We start from the raw sequence: 20,309 nt of genomic DNA, 5'->3' as shown, positions 1-20,309 counted from the left end.
TGCTCTCTGTCTCCACTTGAATGTTTTATAGACTCAAGGTCAGTGTAACTAAAGTTGACTTCCTGGGCTTCCCCTCCCAAACCAGCCCCCTCTGGTGCCTTCTGCTTGTTTAATAGAAGACTCTTTGGAATCATCCTTGACCTTTAAAATTTTTTTTTAAATTTTTCATGTGCTCCATATCTTCTTTGTCAGCACAACCACTGGGCCCTGTATCTAACATGTATCGGAAGTGTGACCTCTTCTGATCTTCTCTGCTGCAGCTACCCTCACCAGGCCAGAATAATTGATCTGCTGTTGTCTAGATTATAGAAATAGTTACGGAGCAGGTTTTGCTGCTTCTCAATCCTGGCCCCTCCGCACAGCATCCACAGTGCTCTTTGTAGAATATGAGTCAGGTTCTTCTGGGTCGCTCCTCTGTTCAGCATCTACATTTTTCTGAGTAAAAGCCCAAGTTCTTATAGTGGCTTATGTGGCTCATTTTTGATCCGATCTCACCTCCTTAGCCCCTTGATCACTGTGTTCTAGCCCTGCTTGCTTTCTTGCTGTTCTGGAAACATACCATGCGCAATGCCACCTTCATCCTTGTACCAGATGTACCTTCCAAATGTGCTTTACCCAGGGAGCCTGGTGGTGCACTCCCGTTGCTCCTCAGGGCTTGGCTCAAAGGTCATGCTCAGTGAGGTCTAGGCAGACTCCCAGCTTAAAATTGCTACGCTAACCCCCAGTGTTCACATCGCCTAATTTTGGTCTACTTTGTATTTTTTTTTTTAATTAAAAAACCACTTTTTTTTTTTAAACATTTATTTATTATTGGGAGACAGAGAGACACAGACTGTGAGCAGGGGAGGGGTATAGAGAGGGGAAGACACAGAATCTGAGGTAGGCTCCAGGCTCTGAGCTGTCAGCATAGAGCTCTACGTGGGTCTCGAACTCACAAACTGTGAGATCATGACCTGAGGGGAAGTCAGTCCCCTCAGAGGAACCAACTGAGCCACCCAGGTGCCCTGGTCTACTTTGTATTTTTAACACAGCACTTTTCATCTAACCTACTCTACGGTTTCTTTATTATTATATAGTTTACCCTCTGTTTTCCCCTTTCTGAATCAATGTAACCCCCCCCCCCCAACCCCTGAAGGCTAGAGGAGGTAAATTTTGTTTTCACTGTTGTATCCCAAGTACCTAGGACAGTGGCACATAGTGTTGAAAATCATTAAATGGGGTGAGCCACCTGTGTGGCTCAGTTGGTTAAGTGTCCAATTTTTGTTTTCAGCTCAGGTCATGATCTCACAGTTTGTGAGTTCAAGCCCCATGCAGAGCTTTGCACTGACAGCATGGAGCCTGCTTGGGATTCTCTGTCTCCACCCCTCCCCGCCCCACACTCTTCCTTGCTTGTGCTCCTGTGCTCTCTCTCAAAATAAATACATAAACATTAAACAAAACAAGAAGTGCCCACTTTGTTCTTTTCTAGGAAACTAATAATTTGGATGTTGGTTACTTTTCTTTGACCTAGTTTTTAATTTGGAGACCATCTCATGAGTTAATGACTTTTTGGTAGAGATTATATTTTTCATTTTGGTTTTATATGTCATAATCAGACAAAGTAGGTTATAAAACCTCTTTTATAGAATTTATAGAATTTAATAATATTTTCTCTGAAATCACAGTATAAAAGAACAATTATAAGCGGATCTTTATTGTCAGATGACCCGATTCCAGTTAAGGATGACCTTAGAAAGTCGATAACTTTTTTCTGTCTCAATGTTCCTATCTGTTAATTGGGGGGAAATAATACCTATGTTATAGGTTTGCCCTGAATATGAAATAATATATATTTAAAATATTCTGTGAAAGGTACTCTTCCAAGTAAGTGTCTGTTGAATTTTAGCTGTCATTTATTACCTGACACAAGGGTTAAATAAACTCCATTTGATACTTGTCCTTTTTTTTTTTTTTTTTTAATTTTTTAACCTTTATTTAATTTTGAGACAGAGAGAGACACAGCATGAGCAGGGAAGGGGCAGAGAGAGAGGGAGACACAGAATGTGAAGCAGGCTCCAGGCTCTGAGCTGCCAGCACAGAGCCCGACGCGGGGCTCGAACTCACAAACTGTGAGATCGTGACCTGAGCTGAAGTCCGACGCTTAACCGACTGAGCCACCCAGGCGCCCCGATACTTGTCCTTTCTTATTGATAGAGATATATTGTCTCTCATTGTAATTGTGGTTTGTTTGTTTTCTTTAACCAAATTATTCTGTAATTATGGCAATTTTTAAAAACCTGTTTGGATGCATGTAGATTTAACTTAAATGTTGATTAATTTTTGTCATTTATCATCATTACATGATGTCTGTCTTTGCCCTACTGAAAGTAAAGGCTGTAAATTGTAGTTAATCTGATATAAATAAAGCCATGCTTGCCTCCCTTTTATTTGCATTTTTTTGTAACATTTTGTTCATTCTTTCATTTTTCACCATTCCTTATCACTTTCAGATTTATTTTTTTATAAACAACAAATGTCAGCATTTTGGTTTTTTGATCACCATGTCAATCCGTCTTGGATAAGAAATATACCCATTCACATTTTCTGCAATAATCCATATATTTGGTTTTATATATCCATCTTAGTTTGCTAAATATTATATTTTAGCATAACACAAGTATATACCACAATTTTATGCTACTAATTGTACATTTTCAGAAACTTTACTTTTTCTGGCTTGTTCAAACTTCTTAGTGTTTAATTTTTCTTCTTTGTTAATCTGGTAGACTTCTGATTCTTAATTCTCACAGTTACCAACTTACTGCTGAATATTATAACTGAGCGCATATCTACTGACACATCAGGATTAAGCTTCATGGCTCTTCTGCTGCTCCGTGGTGTAGCAACTGCTACCCTTCCTCCTCCAGCCCCTCTTAGACAATCTTAGAAAGCTTTGGTCTCCTGCACCCCAGACTCCTTCATTTTGCTAAATTATCAGTGTATTATTGGTCCTTCCTTACGGAGAGTCTCTTCTGTTTCAAGAGGTCTTTAACATTACGTGGTACATTTCAAATCACGTTAATATTATCCATCTAGTTGTAGCTGTGTATCACCAACAAGATCTGTTGTTTCCCACTCCTTCCCCTCCTCTTCACCTTCCCCTTGCTTGAGACTTGTTTGGCATCTTATTTGTACCTCCTCAGCATTTTCTCTGCAGAGATCCCGTAGGTGATTTATTCTTTGAGGCCCTGCCCGTTTGAACATACCCGATTTGGGGCCTGTCATATGAAAAGCAATTTAGGGGCGCCTGGGTGGCTCAGTCGGTTAAGCGGCCGACTTCGGCTCAGGTCGTGATCTCGCGGTCTGTGAGTTCGAGCCCCGCGTCGGGCTCTGTGCTGACAGCTCAGAGCCTGGAGCCTGTTTCCGATTCTGTGTCTCCCTCTCTCTGGCCCTCCCCCGTTCATGCTCTGTCTTTCTCTGTCTCAAAAATAAATAAACATAAAAAAAAATTAAAAAAAAGAAAGAAAAGAAAAGCAATTTATTTGTGTATAGCATTTCTGCATTGAAATTCTTTCTGGTAATCTAATTGTGTTTTTGCTTTCACCACTGCAGAGGAGAAATCTAAAGTTAGGATATATCTCTTTACTTTGTGAGTCAGTGTTCTTTCATCTGGAAGCTTATAAGGGTTTATCTTTGTCATTCAGTGTTATATAAATGTATGCCTCGCTGCATCTTTTTTATTCTAGGTTGGTGGCTGTCTTCCTTCCTTCCTTCCTTCCTTCCTTCCTTCCTTCCTTCCTTCCTTCCTGAGGATGTGTGTGCCCGGTGGGAACATGAGCAGGGGGAGGGGCAGAGGGAAAGAGAGAGAATCTTAAGCAGGCTCCACAGACGGCTCAATCTCAGGACCCTGGGATCAGGACCTGAGCCAAAATCAAGAGTCAGATGCTTAGCCATTTAACCAACTGAGCCACCCAGGCGTGCCTGGCTGTATCTTCTTTCAAAGCTTTAGATATTTCACTCCATTCTTCTTGCTTGCATGGATTCTGAGAAGTCTATTGTGATTCTTATCATTGTTCCTTTGTAGGTAAGGTGCACCCCCCTCCCCCCGGCCTTCCCCCACCTCCCACTTCTTTGCTTCTTTCAGGATTTTCCCCTTTGTCTTTGATTTTCTGCAGTTTAAATATGATGTGCCTAGATGTGGTTTTCTTGGTATTTTTCCCACTTGGTATTGTCTGAACTTCCTGAATCTGTCATTAATTTTGGAATTTTTTGGTCATTGTTACTTCAGACACTGCCTCTGTTCTGCTTCTGGCACTCTACTTATGCATATATTATACCTTTTGATGTTGACCCACAGTTCTTGGATGTGCTATTTTTTTCATCCTCTTTCTGTTCACATTTCAGTTTGTGTAGTTTTTATTGACCTATTTTTAAGTTCACTGGTTTTTTCCTTGTGATGTGCCCATCAAAGGCATTCCTCAATTCTATTACTGTGGCTTTGAATTCTAGCATTTCCTTTTTTTTCTTGGAATTTCTATTTCTCTGCTTATATTACTCGTTTGTTCTTGAATATTGTCTAATTTTTTCATTCAACTCTCTAACATATTAATCATAGTTATTTTAAACTCCCTGTGTCGTAGTTCCAACATCTGTGTTGTATCTGAGTCTGGTTCTGATGACTACTTTGTCTCTTCTGTGTGCTTTTTTTCTTGCTTTTTGATATGCTTTGCAATTTTTTTGAAAGCTGGACATGTATCCTGTAACAGAACTGAGATAAATGGGTTTATAATGTGAGGATTTATGTTAATTTGGCTAGGAGATGGGCAATGTTTAATGTTTTTTAAACAGCTGTAGGTACCAGAGTCTTCAAATGTCTTTACTGTCCTTTTTTTTTGTTTGTTTAATTTTTATTTATTTATTTTGAGAAAGAGCTTGCCCTGGAGCACACGTGCATACGAACATACATGGGCAGGGAAGGCCAGAGACAGAGGGAGAGAGAGTATCCCAAGCTGACAGCGAGGAGCCAACATGGGGCTTGATCTCATAAGATCATAGCCTGAGTCAAAATCAAGAGTCCGATGCTTAACCAACTAAGCCACCCAGGCACCCCTAAGTGCCCTTGTTTTTGATTCCCCTCTTGACTTTGGCCTTCTCAGTTTGGTCTTGAAACTGTATAGCTTTTTCATCTGTTATCTGTTGTTACTGCCCTGGAGCCTGTTGATGTGGTGGGAAGTTGTAGAGAGGGAAGCATTTTGTAATCTTACGATTAACTTTCAGTCTTGTATTGGGCCAGGGTCCTGGTATTCTCATCTGGTATTCTCATTGTATTTATTTTATTTATTTATTGTATTTATTTTATGTTTAAATGTGTTCTGTTTTTTTGAGGTATAATTGACAAACACAATTGTAAGATATTTAAAGTGGAGGGGCACCTGGTTGGAAGAGCGTGAAACTCTTGATCTCAAGGATTGTGAGTTCAAGCCCCGTGTTGGGTGTAGAGATTACCGAAAAATAGAAACTTTAACAACAACAAAAAATGTGATTTGATGTACATGTACATTGTGAAAGTATTCCCCCATCTAGTTAATTGTTTGTTACATCTGTTCCCTCACATACTTATTTGGTTTTACTTTCTGGTGAAAACATTTAAGTTCTCCTCTCTTAGCAAATTTCAATTACATGGGATAGTGTTACCAGCTATAGTTACCATGTTGTACATTAGATCCTCACTTCATTCATTTTAACAGCTGAAAATTTGTAACCTTTTTTTTCCCAAACTGTCCCTATTTCCACTACCGGCCAGCCCCTGGCAGTCACTTTTCTACCTTTGGTTCTGGAGTTTGACTTTTTTAAGATTCCACGTATACATGATGCTGGGCTATGTTTATTTGTCTTTCTCTGTCTGACTTACTTCATCCAGCATGATAATGATTTCGGAATCTATCCATGTTGTCCCAAATAGGAAGATTTCCTTCTTTCTCATGGCTGAATCATAGTCCTTAGTGTATGTATGTATACTCCACATCTTTGTCCGTTCATCTGTTGATGGACAACTTAGGTTGTTTCTGTATCTTGGCCATTGTGGGTAATGCTGCAGTGGATATGGGAGTATAGGTATCTCTACAATATCCTGTGTTCTTTCCCTTTGGATATGTACCCAGAAGTGGGATTGCTGGATCATATTTTTAATTTTAAAAAAAGTTTTTTTAATGTTTATTTTTGAGAGAGAGACAGAGCACGAGCGATGGAGGGGCAGAGGAAGGGAGACAAAGAATCTGAGGCAGGCTCCAGGCTCCAAGCTGTCTGCACAAAACCAGACGCGGGACTCAAACTCACAAGCCGTGAGATCATGACCTGAGCCGAAGTTGGAGGCTTAACTGACCGAGTCACCCAGGCGCTCCCATATTTTTAATTTTTTGAGCATCTTCCATGCTGTTTTCCATAGAGGCTGCACCAATTAATATTTCTACCAATAGTACACAAGGATTCCCTTTTCTCCGCAGCCTCACCAGCACTCAGGTATCTTAGACCTTTGTGTTGTCTAAGCTGCCTTTGTTTTCAGTGGCTCCTGGTAGTTAAGGGCGTGCCAAGAACTGTCAGTGTACCAAAGGCAAGGATCTCAGTTGGCACCTAGATGCAGGCTTATTGGAAGCTGAACCATCAGGCAGCAGCTGGGAAAGTATGTAGTTAGGCCCTTTCCAGGGAGAAATTGGAGATGGGCTTTTTTTAATGCTCCCTCTGTGCCAGGCTTGGGTGTATACTCATGGGGATGGGATTGTCCTACACCTGTTTAGAGCTGTTTGTTTGCTATAGTCCTGTGAGTCTCATGAATGTAAGTCCCGGTGACTGTCAGAGCCAGGTGATCTGGGGGCTTGTCACTTGGGCAGTAACCATGAAAGCTGGGGTGCCAGATAATATCCAGGGTCCTGCCAGGCAGATACTGGCTCTTTGCGGTGGGTTTTAGGGAGAAGGTGGAGGTGGTGTCATGGTTTCTCTGGCTTTCTGGGAGGATCCAGTTAACTGCCTGCTAAAGTAGATGCCTGGCCTTCAAGTAGCAAAAGTATGCAAATGGGCCTCTTTTGGAAGAAGACTGGGAGATCTTGTTCTTTCTGCATGGAGACGTGGGATGATAGCTTTAGCATCTCAGGAGGCTGTTAAGAACTGTTCTTTGTTTGCTTTATAGTCTTGTGGTTCTTTTTTAAAATCTTTTTTTTTAAACGTTTTTATTTATTTTTGAGAGAGAGAGCATGAGCGGAGGAGGGACACAGAGAGAGGGACAGAGGATCCGAAGCAGGCCTTGCACTGCCAGCAGCAAGCCCATGTGGGGCTCGAACACATGAACCGTGAGATCATGACATGAGTCAAAGTAAGACGCTCAACAGACTGAGCCACTCAGGCATCCCTATAGTTTTGTAGCTCTTATGGAAGCAAGCACTGTTGGCTTTCAGAGCTTGGTGTTTTGGGGGCCTGTCCAGGTAGGAATCTTAAGAGTTGAGGCACTAGATGTGGGGTCTAAACCTTTGCTCCTCAGGGAAAAGCTTGGAGTTGGGAGTTCACTCTTGATTATATTAGCACCATACCATGAGTGGGGTTTATGGTGAGCTATGTATCAGTGTTTCCTGTCCAATTCGATGTGGGTATTTTCTTGTTCACTGCTTATGAAGGAGTCACTCAGCTAGGTTCTGAATTTCTTTCAGAGGAATTGTACGTTGCTGTAGATTCAGTATGTTGATTGGAGCAGGTGACTTCAGGAGCCTTCTATGTCGCCATTTGGACCAGAGTCTGTTACTATTTTAAATGCCCAGGAAAGAAGGCTCAGTCTTCTTAGGACCTCCCATGTGTACTTGGCAGTCACTTTCCTTTGTCATATGCTCTAGGAGATTTGTACGACTGGTCAGTTATGTTCACTCTGTTTCAAGCCTTCAGTTGAGAGTTTTAGTTTTCATAATTTACCTGTCAATTTTTAACTTCTGATAACTCATTCTTTGGTGACTCCATGTAATTGAAATCAATTCTTACCTTAAACAGGGTTTTTTGTATCTATCTATATCTATATTGAGTGCCATTGGAATTAAAAGCAGATTTTCTTCCATTTTTCATGATTTTTTAGATGTTTATTTATTTTTGAGACAGAGAGAGAATGAGCAGGGCAGGGGCAGAGAGAGAGGGAGACCGAATCCAAAGCAAGCTCCAGGCTCTGAGCTGTCAGCACAGAGCCCAGTGGGGGGCTTGAACCCACAGACTGTGAGATCATGACCTGAGCTGAAGTTGGACGCTTAACTGACTGAGCCACCCACGCACCCCTTTTGTTGTGATTTTGGTTTTTTCGTGTTTAGTTGTTTAGATTATCTTTTTTTAAAAATTTTTTTTTCAACGTTTATTTATTTTTGGGACAGAGAGAGACAGAGCATGAACGGGGGAGGGGCAGAGAGAGAGGGAGACACAGAATGGGAAACAGGCTCCGGGCTCTGAGCCATCAGCCCAGAGCCCGACGCGGGGCTCGAACTCACGGACCGCGAGATCGTGACCTGGCCGAAGTCGGACGCTTAACCGACTGCGCCACCCAGGCGCCCCATAGATTATCTTAATTCTTACTGTTGTGCCTTTGGTTTCCATAAAATATCTGCTTTTTCATTTTGTGTTTATTTTCCACAAGTGAAGAACTGTGTGTTCAATGTGGGTTGCTAGTTTTATTTTTACCTTCCAGATAATTCTTTTTCATTTTTCATGACCTGTTCTTCCAGGCTTCTGAGTGAAGTTTTCTCAGATCTTGTATTTGCCCTTTGACCTCCTCAGTGTCTTTCCTTTAAGCCATCTGATTCATTGCTGGTTTCAGTTACCACCAAAACGCCAGTGACTCTGCTATCCCCACCTTCTTTTTATTGAAATATGAACATGATGTACTGGTACATTAGAGTTATCCAGAGAAACAGAACCAATAGGATATAGGTAGGTATATATAAGAGGAGATCTATTATAGGAGTTGACTCATACAATTATAGAGGCAAGAAGTCCTATGATCTGCTATCTATAAGCTGGAGAATCAGGAAAGCCAGTGGTGTGTTTCTGTCCAAGTCTGAAGGCCTAAGAGCTGGGAGCGCTGATGTCTGAGGGTGGGAAGAGGATGGATATCCCAGCTCAGTCAAAAAGAGCACCCTTCCTCCACCTTTTTGTTCTGTTCAGGCCTTCAATGGATTGGGTGATACCCACCTGCATTGGTGAGGGTGATCTTTTACTCAGTCTGCCTATTCAAATGACAATCTCTTCTGGAACACTTTTTGTTTTTGTTTTTTTTTTTTTAGTTAAAAAAAAATTTTTTTTAAAACGTTTTATTTATTTTTGAGAGAGACAAAGACAGAGTGCGAACGGGGGAGGGGCAGAGAGAGAGGGAGTCACAGAATCCGAAGCAGGCTCCAGGCTCCAAGCTGTCAGCACAGAGCCCGATGCGGGGCTCAAACTCACGAACCATGAGATCATGACCTGAGCCGAAGTCAGAAGTCCAACCGACGGAGCCATCCAGGCGCCCCTCTTCTGGAACACTCTTACAGACACACCCACAAATAATGTTTTGCCAGATGTGTGGGCATCCTTTAGCTGAGTCAAGTTTTCACAAAATCATCACAACTGAGGAGCTGAGGGAAATAGGCCTTTAGTGTATGGTCTTAACATTTATCTGTCTAGGGGTTAGGTTAGCATTTACTCTTTGCTGTAGCTGTGTTGCTGGGTGAACTGGGATCGAGATCCTGGGTCCTGAGACCCCAACCCAGCCCATCCAAAGATGTCACCAAATCCTCTTGGTCTCCTCATGAGAAAGAATTCAAGGACAGACACAACATAGCAGACAAGGGGGCACAAATGGAAAAGTTTATTAAAGTGAAAGTACACTCTTGAGATGTGAGAGCACCTAAGTTCAAGACAGACAGAGCTGTGCGCCCTGGGGTTTGGGTTTCTATCTTTTATTGACTGTTGTCAACAAGGGATGAAATATTCATTACCTGAGGTAGGGATATTTTGGAAACAAGGTTTTGCACTTTTCTTCCTTATTTGATCAGGGGTTCCTGTTGTGAGAAGCCCAGTGTGACCCTACCAAAGGAGAGAAACGGAGATTCAGAGCACAGTGAAGCAAGGCTTTAATCAGTGTTCTTGCAAGAGCGGGCGTCTGATGGACAGGCATATTGCAGGGCGCGGCGGGGGGGGGTGGGGGGGGTGGGGGGTGGGGCTGTGCAGTTACAGCAGGCAATTTATCTCCTAGCATGCACATCCCTCCCCTGATTCCTCATTGGCTGAGTACTATAGAGGTTACAGCCTTACTCGGAATTTGCCTATTGACCATGTAAGGCAAAAAATACATTCTTTGAGGTGATGCAGAGACTTCAGTTCTTTGGCACATGCTCATTGCAAAGCCTATGAAAATAAGCCCCAGAAATGGGTAGGGAAGAAGAATCAGGAAGTGAAGTGTCTAAGGGTTTGGGACCCCATTTTGGGGGGCGATGATTGGTATATATTTCTAATAGGTTGTAAACCTGTTGCAAAGTAGACAGCACAGCTTTTATTTGGTATTTCTGAAAATGAATCATCTCATTTACTTCTCATACTGTCATGGCACCTGCCATCTTAGGCCTGCCTGGTTTGATCCAGCTTCTTGTGGCCTTGTGGCCCTGCAGGGACAGGCCTCTGACTTTCTTGATAGCTGACCATGACTTCCTCTTCATTGGCCTCCAGGCGTCCTGTTAGAACCCAACTAACTGCTTCTAACAGCTGTAGGTGTCAATTTTTGTAGTAGTTGCTCCTGATATCAATATATACATAACTGTTTATCACCATTGACTGATGTCAGCATTTTACCATTTAGTGTTAAATATGGAAACCTTACTTCCATTTAGTTGTTTTTTACCTTCCCTACTTTTAAATATTATTATCTTGAGGATCACTTTGATGCAGGCAGGCTGAGTCCAAGGACCCAGAGGAGGATCTCACATGGACCAGCCAAGACGGTCCTTGGCTTTGCACAGGATAGAAATCAAACATGAGCTGAGAAGAGATGAGAACAGAGTTTATTGAAGACCTAGAAAGAGAGCAGATAGAGTGTCTGGGAGACATTGAAAGGAGAGTGAATCTCTTCTTTGCTTGGGGTCTGGGATTTTTGCTGAGGACTGTAGTACTTGTCTTCCTCAGGCTTCCAGGAACTGGTTAAAACGGTGTGTAGATGTTCTCCATAGGTCACTTATGCCCTGGGGCCAGGGGTCTCCGTGAGTCAGTGGTCTGGAAAACTACATGAGGACCCTTCCTGGTCACTCCTTAGATGTTATCTATAGTGCTGGAAGACTCCAAAGAAATCATTAACTCCTTGACCTTAGAAGGACATACATTGTACAATAAGGCATGTGTAGGGCAAAGGTGCAGGTCCTAGCAAGAATAGAAACAGGAAAAGCAGCAAAATGTAGTCCTTCATGTGATCTTTTCAATTTCCCTGCCTCAACATGGTATTTAAACTTGTTTCAACCATGAAATATGAAATATAAAGCTTATGAGTAAAGGATAGTTTATTCTTTAGCCATTCTTAAAAAAATTTTTTTTTTTAATGTTTATTTATTTTTGAGAGAGAGAGAGACCAAGCATGAGCAGGAGAGGGGCAGAGAGAGAGAGGAAACACAGAATCTGAAGCAGGCCCCAGGCTCCGAGCTGTCAGCACAGAGCCTGATGCGGGCCTCAAACTCACGGACTGTGAGATCATGACCTGAACTGAAGTCTGACGCTTAACCGACTGAGCCACCCAGGCGCCCCCATCCTTCTACTGCTTATAAAGATTTTTTTATTTTTAAGTAATCTCTATACCCACTGTGGGGCTTGAACTTACAACCCTGAGATCAAGAGTTGCATGCTCTAAGGACTGAGGTAGCCAGGTGCCTACATTTACATATTTAGATTTTACATACATTCATAGTTTACACACATACATTCATAATTTACACGCATTCAGATTCTTATCAGACAACATTATAATTTGTGCTTCAACGGTAAAATACAACTTAGAAAATTTAAGAGAAGGAAAGTCTAATATTTTGACTCCTATTTTTGTTTACTATGTTCCATGGTTTCTTCCTCAGACATTTCCATTCTGTTTAAAGAACTTTACCTGGTCATTTATTAGGGTAGGTTTAAGGGTGACAAATTCTGTTATCTGAGAATTCACCTCAGACTGACTGTATTTCCCCTTCATTACCGTAGGATATTTTGGGTAGATGTAGCACTTGGGGTTGACATTTCTTTTCTTTCAGCACAGGAAAAGTCTTGTGCCACTTATTTCTGGCCTCTCTAGTTTCTAAAGAGAAATGCACTGTCATTCAGAAGATTTTGCTCCTAGAAGTAAGATGTCATTGCTGACTTGCCGCTTTCAAGATTTAAAAAATCTTTAGTTTTCCTAAGTTTGATCAGGTGTGTCTTGATACGGAATTTCCTTGGCTTTATCTGGTTTGGGTTTACTCATTTTATTGAATGTTTATGTCTTTTACCAAATTTGGAGAGTTTTTAGCTATTATTTGTCGAAGTACGTGTCCAGTGTTACTCTCTTTTTCCTCTCCTGTGACTCTGAGAAGGTGAATGTTAATTTTTTCACAGTTAGTCTGTCAGGTCCCTGGGGCTTTTTTTCTTTAGTCTGTTCTCTCTGTTCTTCACATTGAGCAGTGTCTATGGTTTTCTCTTTCAGTTCACTATTCTTTCCTTTGTCCCCTTCATTATTTTTTATTTTGAGCCCATCCACTTTGTTTTTAATTTCACTTAGTGTATTTTTCATTACTAAAACTTCCATTTAAGGTTTTTTGTATCTTTTATTTCTTTGCTGCTTTTCTTCAGTTTTGAAACGGGGTTCGCGTGCTTTTGTAATTGCTTGTTGAAGCATTTTCATCATGGCAGCTTTCAAGTCTTTGTCAGATAATTCTAACATCCTGTCCTCTTGGCATCTATTGTTTTTTAATTCAGTTTGAGATCTTCTCGCTTTGTGTTATGAGTGAATTTTGCTTAGAACCTGCATATTTTCATATTATCTTAGAAGATGCTAGATCTTACTTACATCTGTTTTAACCGGCTTTCTCTAACACTGCTCCAGCAGGAGAATTGGGGGCAGTGTCCCTTTACTGATAGATGGAGGTAGAATTCGAGGTTTCCCACTCATCCTTATTTGAAACCTGACTTGGGGGCTCTTTGTTACTCTCGAGGGAGATTGGGAGTTCTGGCACCCCAGCTGGTCTCCACTGACACTAAGGTAGGAATAGCCTCATTACTAATGGATGGAGCCAAATGTCCCAGTTCCCTTCTTGGCCTTTCTGAGAATATTCCCTCTCCCCTTTAAAAAAATTATGCTTTTAGGGCACCTGGTTGGCTTAGTCGGTTAAGTGTTCAACTTCAGCTCAGATCATGATTTCTGGGCTCATGGGTTTGAATCCCACATCAGGCTCTGTGTTGACAGCTCAGGGCCTGGAGCCTGCTTTGGATTCTGTGTCTTCTTCTCTCTCTGCCCCTCCCCCCACTCATGTTCTGTCTCTCTCAAAAATAAACATTAAAAAAATTTTAAAAATTATGCTTTTAGGTACTTTAATTGACCCCATGATTTTGCTATGAGTACCTCCTCAAACTTGCTTCTGTTTTTTACCCCCATTGATCTGCAAGTTCTTCTTTGTTCTTTAGCACAGTAAGCTTTCTTAGTTTTACCTTGTACTTTTCTTGGCCAGACTTGCAATCACTTTTCCGAAGGTCATTATGTACTTTTCACAGATAATTTCTGAGTACTAACTGTGTTCATTGCTACTGGGAGATCATTGTATCTAGGCTCTTTGAGAGGTCAGAGGTGGGAGGCACATTCTTAAAAAAAATTATGAAAAGAATATAATGATTTACATATAAAATTAAAAAAAATATTTTAATGTCTATTTATTTTTGAGAGACAGAGAGAGCACGAGTCTTGAACTGGTGTACAAGTTCATTCAGTTTGAAGGATCTATTTGTCCAAAATGAATTGAATACTCAGTTCTTTCCTCATGTAACCATGTAATGAATTCTTTTTAAAAAATTTTTTTAAAATAATTTTTAAAATGTTTATTTTTTGAGAGAGACAGAGACAGAGCATGAGTGGGGGAGGGGCAGAGAGAGAGGGAGACTTAGAATCTGAAACAGGCCCCAGGCTCTGAGCTGCCAGCACAAAGCATGACCCAGGGCTCAAACCCAGGAAGGGACCTGGGCTGAAGTCAGATTCATAATTCACTGAGTCACCCAGGTGCCTCTGATTTCTTAAATATTCTTTTTCTTTTTGTGCCAATTCCAAATTAAAAAAAAGTTATAATATAATAGAATACTTTTAATATATGTTAAGCAGTACTGGGGTTTTCTTCTTTTTTTTTCTTCTTATTTTTCTCTTAAGAGTAGGGTTACAATGCCCAGTCAAGTAAGATAACACAAAATAAAAAGCAAAAAGAAAAACAGAAAATTGTTGAGATTCTGTTTGGAATACTGTTGAAGATTGAACCTTTCTAGGAAAATCACAGGAATATCTACTCATCCAGGTCTTTTAAATGTGATATACCACAAAATATCTTTTTAAAAAATAGGTTATTAACTCAATTATTTTGCACAATTTTTGATGCTGTTGTGAGTGGAACTTATTATTATTGGAAAAAAAAGAATTGGTGTTATATATTACAAGAAATTGTTTTCTGCAAGGATAGTGGTAAAAATGCGTGTTATGATCACATTTCTGCAAACTGTAAGAAGGCTGCGTCTAACGGTTAAGCAGGTAAATTTCAGGGAGCGGGAGGTGAAGCTATGTCCACTGTTCCTTTCTTTCATTTGTTTGTGCGTATTTTCTGATTTTCCTAAAATTTTCATTTGTTACCGTGTAGTCTTTGGAGGCTAGCGTTGTAAAAAGCATGATAATGAAACATTCATCATTATTTTCCTGTATTGGGAGAACCCTGCCGTTCGGGTGTATTTCACAACAAGGGCGAGTCTCTGGCCTCCGCTTCCGTTGTTGCCCCGGCCCCGCCCGTCTCCGGGACAGCTCAGCGTTTCCCGGAACTTGTCCGGCGCATACTTACCCTGCGCGCCCCGCCCGGCCCGCCGCAGAGGCGCACACGTTCCCCGCCGGGGCTGATGGGAAGTTACACACCCGCGCGGCTCCGGTACGCATGTGCGTTCGGCGGCGACCGCCTCACCACTCCGATACGTGGGGTAGATGGTCTCCGTCCGCATGGTCTTGCGGAGCCGCGCACCCACACGGCTGTGAGGCCCGCGGCTGTGTGTGGTGGACGGAGACCGTGCGTGTTGGATCGGCCCCCAGTCCCAACGCGGGGAGAGCGGGGCCCGGCGTCCAGACGCTGGAGCCCTGTGGCGGGCCCCCTGACCACGTCCTCTGAGGGTTGCAGCCTTGTGCACCTAGCCTGCGAAAGCGGCCCAGGTCGGCTCCCAGCAGCGCCCCCTGGGGGAGGCCCGGCTCTTCAGCGGGCTTCTCTGCGCTGAGAGCGAAGGCATATGTGAAGCTTTGAGCCTAGTGTGTGGTGGTTAATGATAAAGCAGCTGTTTTCGTTTATTTCTTTGAATTTTCACAAACGTTTGTTTTAGCAAATGAGAACCAGTCTTGGAGAGGTGAATTATTTACCCAAGTTCACTCAGCCGGCAGGTGAGGGGGTTGGGTTCAAGGTCAGATCCGTTGTCCGAACCTCCTGTTATTAATAGGCCACTCTACCTGGAAACCACCATTGGGTTCTTTCACGGGCCCTAAGTGGCACAGGTGCCCTCCTGGCTGTCAGGAAGGACTCTGAGGTCAGAGTCCATAATCCAGGATATGGGCCCCTCCCATCTTTCTCAGCTTTGTGCGCCCAGCAGTCCTGATTTGAGCCTGTAGAAGGTCTAGTCTGGGGAGCAACCGTCTAGAGAGTCAGATTGGGAGTCTTGGACAAAAATTCAAATTGAATGATTTTGTCCTCTGGGCCCCAGTTCCATTTCCCTCGCAACAAAGCAATTCTAGGAAGATAAAAGGGAAGGAACTGCACAAAAACATCCAAAGAAAACACCCTGAGACCCTCCTCAGACCTCTCACCAGAGCTTCAGAACAGTAGTGAAAGGGACCCCCCCAAAGGAACAGACTCTAGATATCCAAGGCCAGAAGCAATTTTTGATCTCCCTGCTCTAAATAAACATAACTTCAGGTGTCACAACTGAAACCATCACAGCTCTGTGATTTCAGAGACCAGGTTTCACTGGAGAGGTGTGCTGTCTTAAGTGATGAGTGGGGCAAGCTGCATGGAAACATCACCTCCTTATGGATGATTAGCATGGGTCACCAGCAAGGAAGTTTTATTTAACTCCTTACACAGCCCACATTTCTTTTGTTCTCCTTTTCCCAAACCCTAAGCCTGTATATGATGTATATCCATGTATTTTTAGTATCTAGGTATTTTTATTTTTTTAAAAATTTTTTTTCAACGTTTTTTATTTATTTTTGGGACAGAGAGAGACAGAGCATGAACGGGGGAGGGGCAGAGAGAGAGGGAGACACAGAATCGGAAACAGGCTCCAGGCTCCGAGCCATCAGCCCAGAGCCTGACGCGGGGCTCGAACTCACGGACCGCGAGATCGTGACCTGGCTGAAATCGGACGCTTAACCGACTGCGCCACCCAGGCGCCCCGCTATTTTTATTTTTTTATTCTGAACTTAGAATCACGTAATAGTAGTGCACGAAGGGCATTCGAGATTATCTATTTCTGTCCCATTTGAAAGGAAACATAGAGCCTGAGAAAGTAAATGAATTGTTTCAGATCACTCCTTTGTTACTGATCAAGACATGAGAGTTACTTGGTTTCTTGATTCCCAAGATGCCTCCTTTGCACAGCTAAAACAAGTTTCTTATCAAAAGGTTATGAAATTGCAACTAATTTGGACAGTTTAAAAAAAACTTATTAGAATACTGATTCTCTTTTTCAGAAATTGTTCAACAATACTTCCAGGATCATGTTGGTAGGAAAATAGATAATGCAATCTTAGTTTTCTAACCACAGGAGTTTAAAGAACACACTCCTATATTAGTATTCTGAATGTATGAATTGGTTGTATTTTAAGTTTTTTTGTGTGTGCTTAAATCATAGGTAAATTATCAATATAATCAATGGGATGTGTATGTTTACTTTCACCTACTCAAAAACTACATGTCAAAGCTGAATATGATCTAGTCACTGATATGTTTCCATGTTGTTTAGATTGCCTCTTTTGTGGTGCATTTTAGAAAGGTGAATCCAGGGCCACCTGGGTGGCTCATTTGGTTAAGTGGCGGACTTAGGCTCTGGTCATGATCTCATGGCTTGTGAGTTCGAGCCCCAAATAGGGTTCTGTGCTAACAGCTCAGAGCCTGGAGCCTGCTTCGGATTCTGTGTCTCCCTCTCTCTCAGCCTCTCCCCCACTCATGTGTGCGTGCTCGCGCTCTCTCAAAAATAAGTAAACATTAAAAAGAAATAAATAGAAAGGTGAATCCAGGAACTGCAAGGCAGGCCATATTTTCCTGACTTTATTCTTGCTTCCTTCTTCCCAGCTCTACCTTTACACTTCTCTACACTTTTCCAAACCAGAAAATGAACAGATCCCAGGTGAGTTGTTTGTTATTCCCAGTTTATTTCTAATGCCTTGTGTGAGACTTTTAAGAGTTAGTAGATTAGAATGGAAATACAGAAATTACAAATCAACAATAGGGAAAATATACAGTAGCAGATCAAGAACAGAAGGATGTAATATATAGATATGGACAGATCTTATGATCTTAGAGTTATCAAAGATAAGCTGCAAATTTGTTCCTAATCTTTCTGATAGTCATGCAGAATCTGTTACATGATTTACATTTTCCATAAACAGAAACCATATTGATTATTTATGGGGCATGAAGACTAAAAGTCTAAAAGAAGTTCCTTTCTTGCACTCTGTATGGATGATGAAGTGTACAACCTTCTAACAACTTCCCTAGAAGAAATGCAGCCTCTTTCACTGAGCAGTTCTTCAATGGGAACAGAGGACTCTAGAGCTAAGGGAGAACTCAGTGGATATAGATTTTCAGAGAATCAGAATATCGTGTCTGGTACTGGATGCTGTACAGTATAGTAACCACTAGCCCCATGTAGATAGTTCATTTAAAGCAATTAAAATGTAGTTCCTATGAGCAAATCAACATCTTTTTTGGTCTTTTTTTTTAATATCCCAGTGATAACTCTAATTTGGACTTAGCAAAATTACTAATTAGCTAGTTCTTGTTGTTTTCTGATTAGCTATTTTTTTTTCATTTAAATCCAAGTTAGTTAACATATAGTGTAATAATGATTTCAGGAATACAATTTAGTGATTCATCACTTACATGTAACACCCAGTGCTCATCCCAACAAGTGCCCTCCTAATGCCCCTTGCCCATTTAGCCACCCCCCTCACACTCTCCAGCAACCCTCAGTTTGTTCTCTGTATTTAAGAATCTCTTATGGTTTATCTCCCTCACTGTTTTTATATTATTTTTGCTTCTCTTCCCTTATGTTCATGTGTTTTGAATCTTAAATTCCACATATGAGTGAAGTTATATGATGTTTGTTGTTCTCTGACTAACTTATTTTGCTTAGTATAATACATTCTAGTTCCATCCACGTTGTTGCAAATGGCAAAATTTCATTCTTTTTGACCACCAAGTAATATTCCATTGTGTGTGTGTGTGTGTGTGTGTGTGTGTGTGTGTGTGTGTGTGTGTACCACATCTTCTTTATCCACTCATTGGTTGATGGACATGTGGCCTCTTTCCATACTTTGGCTATTGTTGATAATGCTGCTATAAACATTGGGGTGAATGTGCCCATTCAAAACAGCACTCCTGTATTCTTTGCATAAATACCTAGTAGTGCAATTGTTGGGTCATAGGGTAGTTCTATTTTTTAATTTTTTGAGGAACCTCTATACTGTTATCCAGAGTGGCTGCACCAGTTTGCATTCCTACCAGTAGTGCAAAAGAATTCCTTTTTTTCTGCATCCTTGCCAACATCTGTTGTTGCCTGAGTTGTTAATTTTAGCCATTCTGACAGATGTGAGGTCGTATCCATTGTGGTTTTGATCTGTATTTCCCTGATGATAGTGATGTTGAGCATCTTTTCATGTGTCTGTTAGCCATCTGGATGTTTTCTTTGGAAAAGTGTCTATTCATGTCTTTTGCCCATTTCTTCACTGTTTTTTGGGGGTGTTGAGTTTGAAAAGTTCTTTATAGATTTTGGATATTAACCTTTTATCTGATATGTCATTTGCAAATATCTTTTCCAATTCCATTGGTTGCCTTTTAGTTTTACTGATTGTTTCCTTCACTGTACAAAGTTTTGTTTTGTTTTTTTATCTTGATGAGGTCCCAATAGTTCATTTTTGCTTTTGTTTCCCTTGCCTCCAGAGACATGTCAGGTAAGAAGTTGCTGCTATTGAGGTCAAAGAGGTTGTTGCCTGTTTTCTCCTCTAGGATTTTGGTTGCTTCCTCTCTTATATTTAGGTCTTTAATACATTTTGAGTTTATTTTTATGTATGGCATAAGAAAGTGGTCCAGGTTCATTCTTCTGCATGTCGCTGTCCAGTTTTCCCAGCACCACTTGCTGAAGAGACTGTCTTTATTCCATTGGCTATTCTTTCCTGCTTTGTCAAAGATTAGTTGGCCATATGTTTGTGGGTCCATTTCTGGGTTTTCTATTCTGTTCCATTGGTCTATGTGTCTGTTTCTGTGCCAGTACCATACTGTCTTGATGATTACAGCTTTGTAATACAGCTTGAAATCTGAGATTGTGATGCCTCCAGCTTTGGGTTTCTTTTTCAGGCTTGCTTTGGCTATTTGGGGTCTTTTCTGGCTCCATACAAATTTTAGGATTCTTTGGTTTAGCTCTGTGAAGAATGCTGGTGTTATTTTGATAGGGATTGCATTGAATATGTAGATTGCTTTGGGTAGTATCGACTCACATATCAACACTTTTAAGTGCTTAGTTGCCACATGTGGCTTGTGGCTACCAAACTGGACAGCAGTGCTCTAGACCATTTTCTGATGTTCCTGTATGATCCAAGGATAAGATGTAGAGTATTTGGCAGAAGGAATCAAGTGTATGTTCTTTACTGATTATTCCAGTAAATGATTTTTCCCCCCGTTAGGCCGTATTTAGTGGTGGCACAGATAGTTCAGGGTTATACTCTCTGGCTCTTATGTCCATAATTCTATTTTACATTTCAGACCATTCTTGCTTCTTCCTTTCCAGTTGTCTTAACGTCTTTTCGTAAAGGTCACAGTGATCTAATTACA

At 41.4% G+C, this 20,309-nt stretch overlaps 1 protein-coding gene and 1 long non-coding RNA gene across 8 annotated transcripts in view; one reads left to right on the top strand and one right to left on the bottom strand.

The window, feature by feature from the left end:
• Positions 1–20,309, bottom strand: part of ZNF239 (zinc finger protein 239) — a 110,865-nt gene that overhangs the window by 28,918 nt on the left and 61,638 nt on the right. The window lies entirely within an intron of this gene.
• The window catches only part of LOC123380843, a 41,524-nt gene continuing 37,784 nt past the window's right edge, over positions 16,570–20,309 (top strand). The window contains exon 1 of the long non-coding RNA XR_006587142.1: positions 16,570–17,607. This is a non-coding gene — a long non-coding RNA (uncharacterized LOC123380843). The remainder of the gene's footprint in view (positions 17,608–20,309) is intronic.

The sequence above is a fragment of the Felis catus genome, chromosome D2, assembly GCF_018350175.1.
Source record: "Felis catus isolate Fca126 chromosome D2, F.catus_Fca126_mat1.0, whole genome shotgun sequence".
NCBI classification, from domain to species: Eukaryota; Metazoa; Chordata; class Mammalia; order Carnivora; family Felidae; genus Felis; species Felis catus.
Note: the sequence above shows the minus strand (reverse complement) of the source record. Positions and strands in the feature narration are given on the sequence as shown.